This window comes from Columba livia, chromosome 3, assembly GCF_036013475.1.
Source record: "Columba livia isolate bColLiv1 breed racing homer chromosome 3, bColLiv1.pat.W.v2, whole genome shotgun sequence".
In the NCBI taxonomy this organism is placed as follows: domain Eukaryota; kingdom Metazoa; phylum Chordata; class Aves; order Columbiformes; family Columbidae; genus Columba; species Columba livia.
Window position 1 is genome coordinate 110,625,056 of NC_088604.1, and position 15,812 is coordinate 110,640,867.

At 44.2% G+C, this 15,812-nt stretch overlaps 1 long non-coding RNA gene across 1 annotated transcript; it reads left to right on the plus strand.

Annotated features, from left to right (window-relative positions):
- Window positions 1–92: 92 nt before the first annotated feature.
- On the plus strand, window positions 93–9,042 carry LOC110363468 (uncharacterized). The gene is made up of 3 exons (XR_010471737.1): window positions 93–2,199; window positions 5,395–5,500; window positions 5,785–9,042. It is a non-coding gene; the product is annotated as an uncharacterized LOC110363468 (long non-coding RNA).
- Window positions 9,043–15,812: the final 6,770 nt, after the last annotated feature.

Below are 15,812 nucleotides of genomic sequence, written 5' to 3' on the forward strand. Positions count from 1 at the left end.
ACTGGCCGGCGAGAGTGCCCTTCACCGCGCCGCGAGGCTGACTCGGTACCGCCCCCCTTCCCCTCTTCCCCCTCCCGGGTCTTTGATGTCTGAGGACTCGGGAACGGGAAGCTGGCGGGGGTGTGCGCGACGCGGCCGGCGCAGCGGCCGGCGGGGGCGCACGCCTGAGGGAGGCCGCGCCGAGGGCCTGTGGGCGCCTGGCCCAGCGTCCCCGGCGTGGCAGCCTCGGCCTCCACGCGCAGCCCGCGCCGCCTTTGTCTCCTTGCCAGTGCTGCCGGCCGAGAAAGGGGGCGAGAGGCGCGGACCTCGGCGCCGCGGGCCCGGCTAGGAGTGGACGGGCCGGCGGCTCGACCGGTGTGTCCCATCTCCCAGCCGTGGGCTGCCAAGGTCACAGAGCCCTGAGACCGCTGCCGCGGCATCTCCTCCCTGTTCAGGGGTGCCCTGGGGTCTGGAGTTCATCGGATGAGAAACGGGACCATACCAGATGTGCTCCCTGCGAGGTCGGAGAGCTGCCTGGGTGGCTGGCTGGCTGTGTGCCCCGGGGCGCTGTGACTGGCACTAACGGTGTAGATGTGTGTCATAGGGCTGCACTGCGATGGCAATTGCTGGCGTTGCAAATAGTAGGTGGGTCACCTCAGGGTTCCTTCTGCAGTGAAGTGTTGCTGAAGGTGGCTCTTGGGAGCCCATGTCTGTCTGTATAGCATCCTTAAACAACCCTGGTGGTCAGGAAGCTTGAAAGATGATCTCGTCCAGCTTTTCATGGAAGGGAGCCTAGATGAGATTATCTAGAACCCAGTCCAGTTGCATCTTTAAGACCTCTTGTGAACCAGCCTCTACCACATCCCCAGGTTCCACCGATGGGTTTTTCTCACTGTAAAAACAAAAAAGTCATATTGCCCTTTGTCTTCTCCATGGGGCTCCTTGTGAAAAGGAAGCTTCCATATTGTTTGTAGCCACTTTTTAAGTACTGGAATACTGTGATGAGGCTCATTGCCCCCAGGAATCTTCTCTCTTCCAGGGAGATAAAACCTACGTCCTTCAGTCTTCCTTCACAGGGCAGGTTGCCCTGCCCTTTGATAATCTTCATGGCCCTTCTTTGGACCCTCTCCAGTCTGAACATGTTTTTCTTGAAATGTGTGGTCCATAACTGGACACAGTACTCTAGGTGTGGTCTGACAAGTGCTGAATACAGTGGGATGATCAGATCTCTATCCCTGCTATTAATGCCCCTGCAGATGCAGCCCAGGGGCTGATCTGCCTTCATTGCTGCAGCACCATGCTGCTGTTTCATGTTCAGCATCTTGTCCACCAGGACCCCCAGGCCCCTTCCAGCAAGGCTGCTCCCCAGCCACACAGGTCCCAGCCTGTACTGCCCTCTTTGTTTATGTTATCCCACACGCAGGACATGTCTCTGTGAAACTTTATATTGTTCTTCCTAGCCCGCTCTCCCAGCACATCCAGCTCTCTCCATATGACAGCTCTGCCTTCTCGTGTCTCCACCTCACCACTCAGTTTAGTGTCATCAGCAATCTTCATCAAGGGGCTTTCAATCACATCATTCAGATCATTTGTGAAGATGAACAGCATGGGGCCCAGTGTCAGTCCCTGGAGGACCCCATTTGTGACAGGCTGCCAGCCTGATTGATCACCACCCTCTGAGTGCAGCCTGTTAGCCAGTTTTCTACCCATCTTGCAGACTACCTGTCCAATCTGTATTGTGCCAGTTTGTCCAGCAGAAGGCTTCCTCATGGATGGAGGCACAGAAAAAAGACTTTAAATTTTATAAGTGCTTACAGGGCTTTCTTAGCTGAATTAGTTTCTGCTGCTGTGGCTGCCAAACCCAGGTGGATGTGTAATAGAACCCTGCTGAAAGTAGGTCAATGGATGATGGATACAGGATTGTGCAAGTAATTGCTTTTTCAGTTGAGCAGCTAAATAAGAAGGGAAGTAAGTCAGAAGCCAAAATAAACATAATTTTTGTTGTTTTGGTGAGGGGGGGGAGAAGCCCCACTCTTGTATGAAACAAAATATCTTGTTCAACCTGAAATAATAATTGTAAGCTATAAAAGAAAGCAAATGGTTTTCTGTTTAAACATTTTCAGTTACTCTGAAACCCAGTGGTAAAGGCAATCCTTCAAGAAGTGGGAGGAGATTCAGTTTCCTGTTCTGCCTGACATTATTTGAATCTGCATCTCTCAGGTAGCTTATCTAATCATCTCATCTACAAATACATACATTTGATTAACTTAGCTTGCCGTGTTTCTCACCTTCTTGTTTTCTCGTAGGTTCTTATGTTATGTTTTACTTTCAGTATTTCTTGCACCTATTTTTCATTTTTAACAAAAATCCCTCACAGCTTTGAGATCATACCGTCCACAGGGCTGAAGATGTACATATATCTGTTGTAGGCTCAAATAATCCATGAGGAACAGGCCATCCATGAATATTAAACTTTCTTTTCATTGCACTTATTTCTAAATACACTACCAATATTTCTGCTGTGGACATAAATGCTTACTTGCTACATTAAGTTTCTGCTAAATTAGTTTTATGTGTTAGAGCTCTGGCATTTTAGCAGACATTTACACCATACCTTTGCAAAAAAAAACCAAACAAACAAAAAACAGCCTGAGAAATCACAAAACATGCCAGAGTTACAGTCAGAAAATGGCATTCAACTGCTGCAATAATTAGATTTGCTGCAATAATTAAAATTTTTTTCCCCCCATGTATTTAAAATTACTTTTCTGAAAATGAGGAAATGACTTACTGTTTTGACCAAATTCTTATTTACTGAGTGTTCCAACAAACAGAAAAGTTTTGGCATACTTCTGTGCAGCATATGGACTTACTTGGTAGCAGACCCTGCTTTGCTAATTTAATGCATTATTTAATTATTCCACAGTGGAGATGTTAAAATATTTTTCACATTTATGTTGCGACATTGAGGCTTCCACACTAAGCTACTGTGAGTAGCCTAGGAGCAGTCATTCTTTCTGTCTGTGTTTTGTGCATACGAAAGGTGTGAGGAAATATGGAAATACATCCCAGTTATGTAAGTTTGAAACTGAACATCTGACTCAGGAGAAGGATTTCACTGTTACATTGCTTGTCAGACCTGCTTCTTTTGTATAAAAGAGAGTGAGAGATGAAAGGTGCTAATACTGCCTGAAATAGTTATTTTAATACATTTTTTATTACCTGGAGCTGATAAACACAAATCATGGTTTCAGTCCACTACTCTCCAATAAGAAAAGCAATTAGTGGTATTTACTCACTACCCTGCAGTAAAGTACAACCACATTATTACATAAAGAGCAGAACAATGACATGAAGAAAAATTTCTAAACCCGGCAGAAATGTAAACCACCTCATTATGCACAACAACAACATGTTGTTACCAGTTCAATTTTCTCTCCGCTTCCTTTTCGGCCTTGTGTTTCTTACATCCTTTACTGTAATTTATATTACGTTAAGCTATTAGCTCATTGTAGCGAGGAGTGTTTCTTACCACTTTACACTTCCAGTGCTAAGATCAGTGTATTTAGATACCATAGGAATGCGAATAACAGCTAGGATACAAATGGGTAAAGGTTTTAGTTCGTCCCTTAGCCATCACACATTACTGTGCTGGGTGTTAGGGGTGATATTACACTAAGACCTGATCTACCCCTTTCAGTCGAGTCAACATAGAAATGGGTCAGATCAGAGATACCAAAGCATCCTATATGGGAGAGCTGCCAGCACTGGGTGCATATAGCACCACATAAAACATGGCATGCACAGAGTGAGCGTTCCCCGGTACACTTTCTAGTTTCCAGCTGTCATCAGTTTAAGCATCCTCTGAATCAGAAGCTGTTTCTATAGCTTTCTGTTTAATAGCCTTAAGCTGGCTCTTGCCTAGTCTTTTTTTCTTTTTCCTATTTATACTTTTTGCTTCCATAAAGGTTCTCCTGTAGTAATCAGTCCTCTGATGCCATTATGTCTCAAACCTGTGTTGCATGTTTTTGCATGCACATTTGATGGAAACTAATGCCAGGGATCTTCCTGGAGCTTGAGGAGAATCGTGCAGCTTGTGGGGAAAATGTCAGCGCATTTCTCAGCACATCGACGTGAGGGCTGTTACCACTGCTCTCCCCCTCTGGCCTGTTGTGCCTGTTGCTGACACAAGCTGCTGCAGCTGCAGGCATGCAACTGCAGGAGCTTCAGTCAAGGACTGAAACTGAGAAAATCCCATTTTGAAGGAAAAGTAATTTCACCACAGGTTAGACTGGTGTAACTGGAGCGCTCTGCACTCTCTGCACCTCTCTGCCGCAGCATGGCACAGGAGGCATCATGCTGCAGGTGGACGCTGGCAGGACAGCATAGGAGGAGCATGACATCCTGAGCCCTGCCAGGAAAGGTGGCTCATCTAAATGGGGGTTGGTGGTGAGGGAGGCTCTGGTGCTGCAGGTTTCATTCTACAGTTCTTGCTCAGCCAAAACTCAGCTGTTCTGACCAAGGATGCAGTTGTGACTGGGTGGGGGAGGGCAACAGCTCTTCGGAGGTTTTGTCTTGCTGCACGTATCAGGCTTTCTTTTGGATGTCCTGACACAAAGTTTTCAAGTGTTTGAGTTTATTGTGGCTGCTCTTCTGTATATACAGAGTCAGTGCATGCACACACGCACGCACACATTCATGGACTTTAAAAGCAATGACATTGCTTTGTTTCTCTTCAGACTGATGTAATATTAAGTAAGTCACTTAAAACTCACTGTTTTTTCCTCATTTTCTTACACCTGAGCAGACAACCTCAGAATTAATTTTCAGAACTGAATGCAAAATAAAATTGCATTATCTGTGGAATCAGGCCTTAAGTATTTCAAATGATCCCTTGAAAATTATTAAGAATACATCTGGCCAAAAGCTGTCTACGTATCATCAGTCCTCTACCTCTGCAGCAGACTAGAGCACCTGCTCACCTTGCATGGCAGTGACACTCTTCTCCACAGTAGTGAAAAATACTCAGAAGAAAACAAGGAATTATTTTAGCAGTGGAAGAGGTGAGGAGCATGTTCTGGGCACAGCCTGGGCTCCCTGTGTGAGTGGGAGGAAAGTAAAGGCTGTGCACTTGCTTACTACCTGGGCACAGCCTGTCCAGTGCACCAAGTGAGGCTGAGGCCCCATAAACAAATGAATCAATGGCTGTAAAATTGAAGTCCTTATCACAGCAGGTTACGGATGAGAAAACAAAATCAGCCTGTGTTTGCAACTTTCATCTTGGCATTTTCCATTATGTATGTTTTTGACTTTGCATGTTTAATTATTTTTCTTTGTAATCTACAGCATGTGTGTTTTCCTTCTGTTAAAAAGATAAAAAGGCAACCTGATGGGTCATCCTGTGGTATTTTTCAGACCTAAGTATACCAGAGGTACACCAGCAGGCCAGAGGCACTACACTTGTTTGCACTAGTGCAGCCACAGCAGAGATAAAAGTCCCGGTGTCACAGCTCTTACCCAGGTACGAGGCCACTGGATGGTGGGAGGTCGTGGTGTTTACTTTTTACCTGTATCATTTGTTTGTTTATCAGCATTCTCTCTTGGATGGACAGTACAATATATCTGTCTAGTCAATACTTCCTCTATCTAGTTCAAATCACCTTTCTCTGCATAAACACTAGACACCATTTGTTCTTCAAAACACTGTAATGGCACTTTCACATCCCCATCCAGGGCTGGCTTTGTGTCTTCTGGGCTGCAGCATAAAATAATTGCAGTTCTGAAATTTCTTCCTTTTCTTTGCAGGTTGCCGATCTGTTGGCAATTCTAGAAGAGGCGGACAACTTCAGTACCGTATAGATATGCCATGCAGGGGTGCTGTGTTTGTGTCTCAAAGCAGCCATTCCACACCCCCTGTTGGCAGCTTATCTCTCCAGAGCTCTGGTGTGGGGGACCTGAGCCATGGCCATCTTGCTGTCCTAGAAAACTACCTTTGCCCATGCCTAAAGTCAAGTCTGCAGCTGCTACACTCATTCCTGGTCCCATTAAATCGACCGCTTTGCAGTGTACCCGCAGTGCATTTGCATGCACATTGGCTATGCCCTCTGCATAGCAAAGTGCTCTAAAAGAAACCCAGACACCTTCCTCATCCTGCCTGGCTCAGGAAATGTGGGCACAGAATCACGAAGGAGATTGGGGTGTCCTAGGGTGCAAAGGGAAAGGGGGGCTGACCAACATGGCCTGCCAGGTTAATATGCCCTGGCTGCCTGTCAGTATAATGTTCTCAGGGCTGCTCATGCAAAATAATCCCCAGGCAGCTTCTCCAGCTGAGGAGGCAGATAGCTTTCCTGTCCTGTGGGCACACATCACGCCCTTAGCCAGTTCTGACTCTTGCTTACAACCTGAACTACCATCAGTGGGCATAGTTATCCAGACATCAGGACTGTTCTCTCTTAAAATAGTGGCTCCATTTTAAAGACAGCTTTTGGAAGTTTTGTTTTGTTGGTTTTTTTTGTTGGTTTTTTTTTTCTGAGCATTGCACCCCTCAAGGAGGAATTGGCCGCAGTTCTGGATTTATATTAGGCAACAGTTCCTAAAAACGAGCAGTGGTCAATTTGTGAAGGTGTGGTTGTTTCCCAGAATCACCATTTGTTAAGCACCCATGAAGAAGAGCTACCAGAAAAGATGTGCATTTCTAAAACTGAAATTTAGATGATGTTCTGTGGTTTGCACCTTGCTCTTGGATGGTGAAAACTTGACTGGAGCATAATGCTCATTATCTAAGTGAGAGAGAGCCTGAGAGCCAAGTGTTTTCCTACATGCTATTGCATTTTATTTCTAATCTTGATCTCCTTCACCTCTTCCCATCCAGGATGGAGCAGCATCACTGGACTATTTTACTTGCAAATTGGTGATGGATTTTGAGCTGACAGGTAAGCAAGAATGTCAACAGGGTGAGACTGGTGCAGAGGTTTCTTCACCTTCATGCTGGCTGGAGATGATGCACCCTACCCCAAGCATGAACCAGCATCTTATAGATATCTTTTCTTGTGCTCCCAGAGTGGTTTAATGTACATTGGACAGCACAAACACTTTGTAAGCTCAAAGCAGTTCTGCTTACCGATGCTCATGTGCTGTATGTGGTAGATGAGGTTTAGTTTTATTATCATTAATAATGTTGTCTCTGCTTGGTTTTGCCCATTACAAAGAATGTTCTGCTGACTAAAGCCAAATAAAAAGGTTTGTACCATTTCACATAGTTAGCTGCAATAGCTTTGACATAAATCCTTTGTGATTTCCTTATAGCATAACTTTTTCCACCTTCTTAGACTCCCCAAGCAGAGCACTAGCACAAGGATTTTGACTGCAACAAAGCAAGTGAGTTCCCAAGTATTGCCTCAATTGGTTTGACAAAGAGGAAAAAGAAAAAAAAAAAATCCCTGTTCTACTTTGCCTTAACTGACAGAATCTAAACCTGTGTCAATTAAATGGCTGGTGCTGCCACTGGCAGCCAAAGATGAGAACATTGTGGTGGGGGCAGAGGAATCAGGCTCAGTAGTACAAGCTTCAGTCAGCTTTCTCTTATGCAATTGCAATATGATTTACCACTTAAGCTCCTCCATGACTACTCCTTCAGCTAGCACGCTCTCCCTGCCTGAGGAAATTCTGTTTATACAAACAAGGTCTGTGGAGCATCGTTACTAAGCTCCAGTTACTCAGCGAGGAAGTTGCACTTGATGAAGCATGTCCTTAGGGTGTCCTTGAGACACTTTCTTGGATGACACACTTCATCTTTCCACACTCCACTTCACAGGAGCATTCATGCATTGTCCAGCTCAGCCACATGCTTAAGCTACCTAGCTTACATTGATGTAAGGTAAGTCATTTTAATGATATGTGTGAGCAAACTTTCAAGATTTTTTTTCATTTTATGATGTCTGTACTGAAGAAGAGTTGCTGCTGCGAAGAAATCATAATTATGCTAGCAAGAATAATTATCTAGCATAAAGTGGTTCTCCACTACAGGAAGCTTTTTGGAGCGTCCCCCGAGTTTTTAATATAGTAGCAGCTTTCGCTTTTAATATGGCAAGGCTTCTTAAAGTGCATGTTCTGAAACACAACGTCCCATCCCACCAGGTGGGATTAAGGATGAGTTAACTCTGAATGTGACATGCGCCCTGTCTCACCAGGTGAGATCAGGTGTGAGATAACTCTGGGTATTTCTGCACAGTAATGCAAAGTGAATCACTCAAGAGGTCAAATTCAGTTATGAATTTACTAAAAGCACTTGGTGGAATATAAATTACAGCGATTAGTGACTTGGCAAAAGTATATTAATATAGCACAAAACTTAACAAGATTTTAGCAGCAGAACTTACAATGATATTACCTTTATATGTTCAAGAAGAAGCAAAAGAGAGAGAGAGAAGGAAAACTAAGAGATCAGACAGAGAAAGAGAGAAAGATACCACTGCTCCACAGGTTGATCAGTCCCGTGACGTCTTCTGGAGGGGAATGGACACATTGAAGATTTTGGTACACACAACCACCTCATGTCATGCATGAGTTCATTTTATAACCCAGTTCATTTGCATGTGAGATAGAAGAGGGTGCTTTGTCTCCTCCCTCTGTTCACTCTTCATGCTAATTAGAAAGAATCTTCTGAAAATGGGTCTGGGGTCTTCAAACTAGGGGAAAGTTCACAGTACTGACCAGAAGTGAGCTGTTTTGCCTGTCAGGTGTAGGTGTTGGTTTGTGGTTTCTTCTGGTAGTTAGTTGTCTGCCAGGTGGTTCATCTCTATCACCCCAATTAGGCCACAAGGCCTTAACATCAACACTGTTAATTGCCTCTATCTTAAAAATCTTTTGCAAAACCTTGGGAAAGAAAAGACAAGGTGTCTGCCATCTATCTTTTCCACCCAAAGTATAAAAAAATAGATGCTTAAGGCATAATATCATGTTCTGTTTTAATTGGGATGTGGGGAGTGCTTCAAGGTTGTCACACATGAGCAACTCATTACAAATGTCAAATATCAAATAATGAATAAAAAAATTTGCACTCAACTTAAAGAGAAATCTAGTGGTCCAGCCGCAGTCTCATAAATCATTCTTTAGATCTGTACTGCCCATTGAGAAATCAAAAGTCATGAATTAGCCCTGTCCTGCTCTCTCCAAACCATGGCTTAAAAATCAGAATTTTTTTTTTGTGGTTAAAAAAAGACAGTCTAAATTGGTTTGTTTGCCTTGTGGTAACTTTAGACTGTATCTCATACTTGGATCATGTTTGTAATTATAATTTTAAGTAATCATGATGGCTGCAGATTTCCTGTTTAAGGAAAGCCATGATTCTGCCACATCTGGCCCCATTTGGGGTAAAGAAACAAATTTTCTTACTCTGCTAAAACTGCAGTTGTTGGCCAATAATCTATAGAATCAGGTAATACATTGGATTGATTGTGAAATTTTATCTTCATATGCCTTTCTATTTACATTTTTGTTTCTTAAAGCTTCTTGGTAGATAAATACTTTTTCCCCCCTTGCATTTCGGATTTTTCATCTCAAATGTTGTTTCTACTGGAGTGATTCAGTAACAATTTTAAAAGATTTTGGTACCCCACAATCTACAAGGGCTAAAAATGCAGCCAAATTTTCTGATACAATAGCAGAAAACTTAGCCCAACAGCTTTACAAAAAGGCCATAGGAAATTATCAGATAAACTGAAACATCACAACAAGTTTAATACAGAACAGACACTTTAAATGTTCTCATAGCTGAAACCTGCACAATTGGACTGTTGTGAATTAAAAGTTTGGCTCTCTGATCATTTAAAAAAAAAAAAAAAAAAAAAGCGCTGAGTCCTCGCAAGGAAGCATTTCCAAATTTCCAGTATAATTTTTTTGGGGAGTTTCCTTGACAAAGTCCATAATCCAGTTTTACCCTGGGATTTCTGTGATCTTTAAGCATTATCCTTAGAGGCACTATACAAGTAATCTTGGCTACATCCACACTGTAAGGGGGAAGAGGCCCTGGAACACCAAAACCATGTTCTCTTGACTTCCCACCAACCTGGTGTCAGCTGTGGGCTAGGCACACATGTCTGCCCCAGGCTGGAGGGACAGGTGAGTGGGCTGAGACCCTGTGTCCCCCATGCCCAGCTTGGCCAGGCTCTCCTGGCCTCCACAGGGCACCAGGACATCTGTGCAAGTACATGGGCCATGGCTTGGTCATCAGAGCAGTCCTGAACTGTCGTACACTGCAAGGTCAGCGTCTTTCCATGGCTGTTCCTCCATAAAAAGTTATCTGGCTTTAGTTCATAGAACCATAGAATAGTTTGGGTTGGAAGGAACCTTCAAAGCTCATCTAGTCCAAACCCCCTGCCATAAGCAGGGACATCTTCAACCAGATCAGGTTGCTCAGAGTCCCGTCCAGCATGGCCTTGAATGTTTCCAGGGATGGGGCATCTACCACCTCTCTGGGCAACCTGGGACAGTGTTCCACCACCCTCATTGGAAAAAATTTCTTCCTCATGTCTAGCCTGGATCTCCCTTCTTTTAGTTTTAAAACCTCATCACTTCAGGCCCTGCTAAAATGTCTGTCCTCATCTTTCTTACAGGCCCCTTTTAAGCACTGAAAGGCCACAATAAGGTCTCCCCAGAGCCTTCTCTTCTCCAGGCTGAACAACCCCAACTCTCTCAGCCTGTTCTCACAGCAGAGCTGTTCCAGCCCTCTGATCATTTTTGTGGCCTCCTCTGGCCCCTCTCCAACAGGTCCATGTCTTTCCTGTACTGAGGGCTCCAGAGCTGGGCCTGTTGTACCAGTGGTTTTAGATACAAGCCTCATTTAAGAATACGCAGGCATGCCAAAGGGTGCTTTATTCAGCATGGCCTGAGGAGAAGGGGGATGCTCATATAACTTCCCACGAGGCTGCTTTAACTCTGTGGGTAAAGCATTACACTTCAGGAGCATAAAATTGCAGAAAGAAAAATAGCTTGGAATAAGGAGTTAGCAAAGCTGATATTTCTTCAAAGTACTCCCTAGAATATACATAGGCATAAAACCTGTGTGTATGCTATGCCTAAATTTCTAGGGGATGGGGATCTGGGGCATCTGCACATAAGATAAGTTTTTATCACCTGCTGCCTGCAAGGCAAGCACACCGCCCTCACATCTGAAGGCCCAGTTTTGTCCTGTGGTTTCCCCAAACACCCTTCCTCCCTGCATCTTTGTGTGTTGCTGTTATTCAAACAGGAACTGTTGTTCGTGTTTGCAGCCTTTAGCCGACGATGCAGTTCTTTTATCTCCCTTTGGCATCTCCCTGCCAGTTGCCAATGCAGCCAGGTACACATCTGAGAGCAAATTTTCTAGGACAGCATTGTGAGGCAAAACACTTTCCCTATTTGGTTTTTTGTCTCCTTTCATCCTAGCTCACCTTGCCCCCTTCTCTGAGCTCGTTTTTATATCCACCACCCCCTTTTCCGGTCTCCGTCTGCAAAACCAAACTGGTACTTGCTGCTGATGCTGGGACTCTATGTAGGTCAACTCATGTGAGTCATGAATCTGAGCTGCAGTGGCCCTGCAGCTGCTTCTTGATGCAGGCAGGCAATCGGTCTGATCATCTCTTGTGACACTTGCCCCTGCCTCTCTTCTGCTTCTTTGGCAGATACAAGTGCCAACCCTACCTGGCTGAAAGCTGCACAAAAATCGACATCTCGTCAGGTCAGGCTCGTTCGGTACCTCCTTCATGAGAGCCATGAGCACAGAGCTTGTTTTATTGGTGGGAAATGCTTCTGCACAGCACTGTTTCAAGCAAAAGTCACACAGCCCACAGGACCACAATTTAACATGTCACTCAGAAATGTTCTGTGCGTGCAGATGGAGGGAGGTGCTGGTGTGTGCCAGCTGTGAGATTTCTCTGAAAGGCAAAACATTGTCCACAGTGAGACCCCTTACCCTCTCCAGAGCTGCAGGTCTGTACAGCAGCTACTTCACCAGTGCCATCACCAGTGAAAAAGATGTTGAATGATGCAGAGCTGTCTTCCTTGTCATGTTCCCGCTTGACTTGCTTAGGCACTTAAACTCCTGCAAGCCCTCCACCCATGGCTTTGTAGGGCCCTCAGCACTGAAAATCAGTCTCTGAGAATGACCCTCAGTCCCCTTCCTACCAGTTTTCAGTAACAGAAATGGAAATCACATCCAAGTCTTCATCCCCATCAGAAACCTTGGTCATAAGGCTGTACTACCATTTCATATGCTGCTTTTATTTTTGAACCTTTAGACCCATGACACATCCTCTACAAAGGTTAAATTCAAAATTAGCTGCACAAGCACAAAAAGGAAAGTCTGTCTCTCAGCGTTCGTTATAGTCCCCAACCCCCTCCAAAACAAAATGGAAGTGTCTCTGCTTCAAGGCAGCCTACACAACAGCAAGCTGCAGGAGCTGTAAACTGTTATTTTAGTTCCCAATGAAAGTAATTACTATAGCAGCCAACATATCCGAATAGCTTTTTGGCTGCTACTGACACACAAACAATTTGCGCACAAAGGCACATGTGAAATGTACTGTTTAAAGTGTTCTCGGGCAGCTGTGTTTTTTTAAGTGCTTTTTAAAACACGTGTAACTGGCTCCTGATAAATGAGTGACAGAACCACAAACAATTGTACTGTGCCATGATCCTAAAATAACCTAATCAATGGCTCAGCATATTTGCCCCTGAAAAGATGAAGCAAAAAAAGAGGCACAGGCTCCACTTTAAGCTTGTGTGCAGGGAAGTACCCGGCAGAGCTGAAGATACATTAAATAAACAGACAATGAAATGGTGAGGGGAATGTCTCCCCTACTGTTCCGTGTACTGATGCAAACTCTCTGCAGGCTTCAGTACCAGCTCATCCCTGCAGGCTTACACAAAGTTTGCTTGAAAAAGGGGATTTAATTACAATCACGTAATGCTGGAGGGTGTAACAAGCGATGTCTGCATTCTTTTCCGTGTCTGTGCAGCAACCAGCCCTGACAGACCCCATCTGCAGCTGCCAGCGCTGGTATGTTACCGTTGCTATCAGTGAATAAGGAAGCTTCTTGGGCAACTGTAGTCATTGGCCATTGCTTAAGTATCTTGTGATAGTAGGTACTGTATGACAGAGAGTTTTGGTTGTCTCTAGCCTTTTAAGCAAAGTCACTTTGTTTTGGATTAAAGAAAAGCATCTGAAAAAAGCATAAAAATAAAGCATCCATAAGAAAATAGAACAAGCACATGTAAAATCCAATGCCTTGCTTCTACTTTGCAAAACGATAGCTGCCCTGTAACACCTGGAATTTCTAAGCTGCTGATCCCAGGGAAATATTCTCCTCTGTAATTCTTCTCATAAAAAGTTTATTTTCTGATGGCAGTTGACAGTGTATTAAATGGCTCCCTCTCAAATTAAAAAAAAAAAAAATTAAAAAAAATCCAAACTGTTCTGTTTTACGGTGTACCTTTTTACTAGCTTTTTGATGAGGGAAAGACAGGACCATTCACTCACAGGCTCACTTCCCAGTTCGCCTTTGCTACTAAATAGAAATTCCTTGTCTGGTTTAGAGGAGCCAGGGCCAGGCTTCTGGGCAGCACATAACCTGCCTCATGCCATGCCTCTGCTATACCTGCAGGGTCACTGGCTGTGACAGGGTGGATAAATCCTTGTTCCTCACAAATGTTTTGGGCTATGGGTTGCAAGAGGCTGATGCGGTACCTTTTCAGTGAAAGCGAGGAGAATATGGAGGGGAATACGCTACTTGTGCAGAGCCACAAGGCAGAGAAGTGAAATAAAATTCCTGGAGATGTGCAGCAAGTGTTTCTGAACACTCACTGGCTGTGGAAGTGCCCTGATGCCAGTGTCAGGAACGATCAGGCCCAGTACTGCGTTTTTTTTCTGGGAAGAAAAGAAAAATGCAAGAAGCTTGCATTTGACCCTCATTGTAATAAAAACTCAGTGCCACAGTGAGTAAGGCCTGAAACAAACTCTCTCTTAGGAAAATGAATGAAAAGAAAGAAAATCCAGTGTAGCGAGATGCCAAACACAACTTGCTTGTCTTTTGCCTCTTCCCCTTGTCTGCCTTCCCCATTCACCAGAGGCAGACAGGTAAGACATACACAAAGGCAAACTATGAGAAATCCTCTAGGTAATGAAGCAGGACTCTTGAAATACCTTGTTCAGATCCTGAAGCTGATGTTGCTTCACTGCCCTTACTGTATTGTGCAAAGAGTCTATCTTGTACAAGCTCGTTTCTTTTCTGATTTGTCAGCTTGAGAACTGGGTGGATGGTTCATGAACAGATTTGTCTGTGGTATTGCTTTTGCACCTGCACAGTCTTATATGTCACTGGGGCTTGAGTGATCTTGCACCTGTGAAGCTATATGAGAAAATGGAAGAGTATGTATAACTATTGTATCAGACAAAGAGTTGGCTCTGGATATTCTCTGGTGTGAATCAGAGAAGTAAATAAAAATGGCAATTCCTATTGTGGTTAAAACAAACAAATAAACACAACAAACAAACAAACAAACAAACAAACAAACAAAACCACAAACCACAAAACCCAAAACAACAACAGCAAAAAACCCAAACCACCACCAACCAACAAAAAAAGCCCTTAATGAAAACCTGTTTTTGTGAAGCAGAAATGATTCCTATGTCTGGAGAAGCAAGTTAAGAGAGAGATGTTGAGGGAGCCAAGGACTGAGCTTCTGGGAATGTTTTCCATGTGAAAACACTTAATGAATGGGTTATAAATGTCGCTTCCCTCTCTCCCACCTGCCAGGAGCCTTCCTTGCTCTAAACAGAGTTTGTGCTGCTCTGTGGCGGGTTTCAAATGGGAGCTGGTATTAATGAGCTGTAAAAGGCATGTTTACTTGCAATGCTGTTTTCAGACAGAGAGTACTAGTTGTGAAGATGCAGAAGGAAACAGTGGAACAGCATTTATGTTACACTGCAAATAGGAGGCTGTAGTTAACGAAGTGCAGGTTTCAAAACCACCTCTGCTCATCCGCGGATGGGAGGTTTTGTTTCTGTGTCAGCTCGGAATCCATAGTTTGTCTTGTCTAAAGTTGATTTGCTGCATTGGAAATCAATATTTAGCAACCACTGGCTGACTGAGGATTTTTGGTGGTGGTTCCTGGGATTATTGTTTTTTGAACAAATTCTGAAAATGGGCCCTTACAAAAATATAACTATATCAAATTGTAGTGAAGTTCTTTTACCTCACATTTGAGCCTTGCCAAGAGACATCAAAAATGTGCATTACACATTACTTAAACATTGCTAGGGTTTTCCCACAGCCTGAAATTGCCTGCAAAGACCTGACAGAGACAAAAGTTGGTGATATTTCAAAAGATGATGATTTTTTAATGGAGTCCAGGTCAGGGCCATGTGAATGTGACTTTGAGAAAAACACCTGGCCAGCAAATGCCCTAAGCCAAATTCACAGTTTTGTCAGAAGGAGCTAGACCTGCCTTGTGCCCCTTCTGGAGGGGCTAAAAGTGGGGGTCATAAAGGGACAAAACTGCATTTTGTCATGACATACTTTGCAAGGGCCATGAAATCTATGGTGTTGTCATGGCAGTGGGGGAGAAGGGCTGTTTGTGGTGGTCCTCTGTTACAGAATCACAGAATGGTTGGGTTTGGAAGGGGGTTTGCTAAAGCAGGTTCACCCATAACGGATCACACCGGAATGCATCCAGGCAGGTTTAGAATGTCTCCAGAGAAGCAGACTCCACAACCTCTCTGGGCAGCCTGTTCCAGGGCTCGTTCTCCCTCAGAGAAGTTTCTCCTCATGTCCACATGGAACCTCTTATGCTTCGGT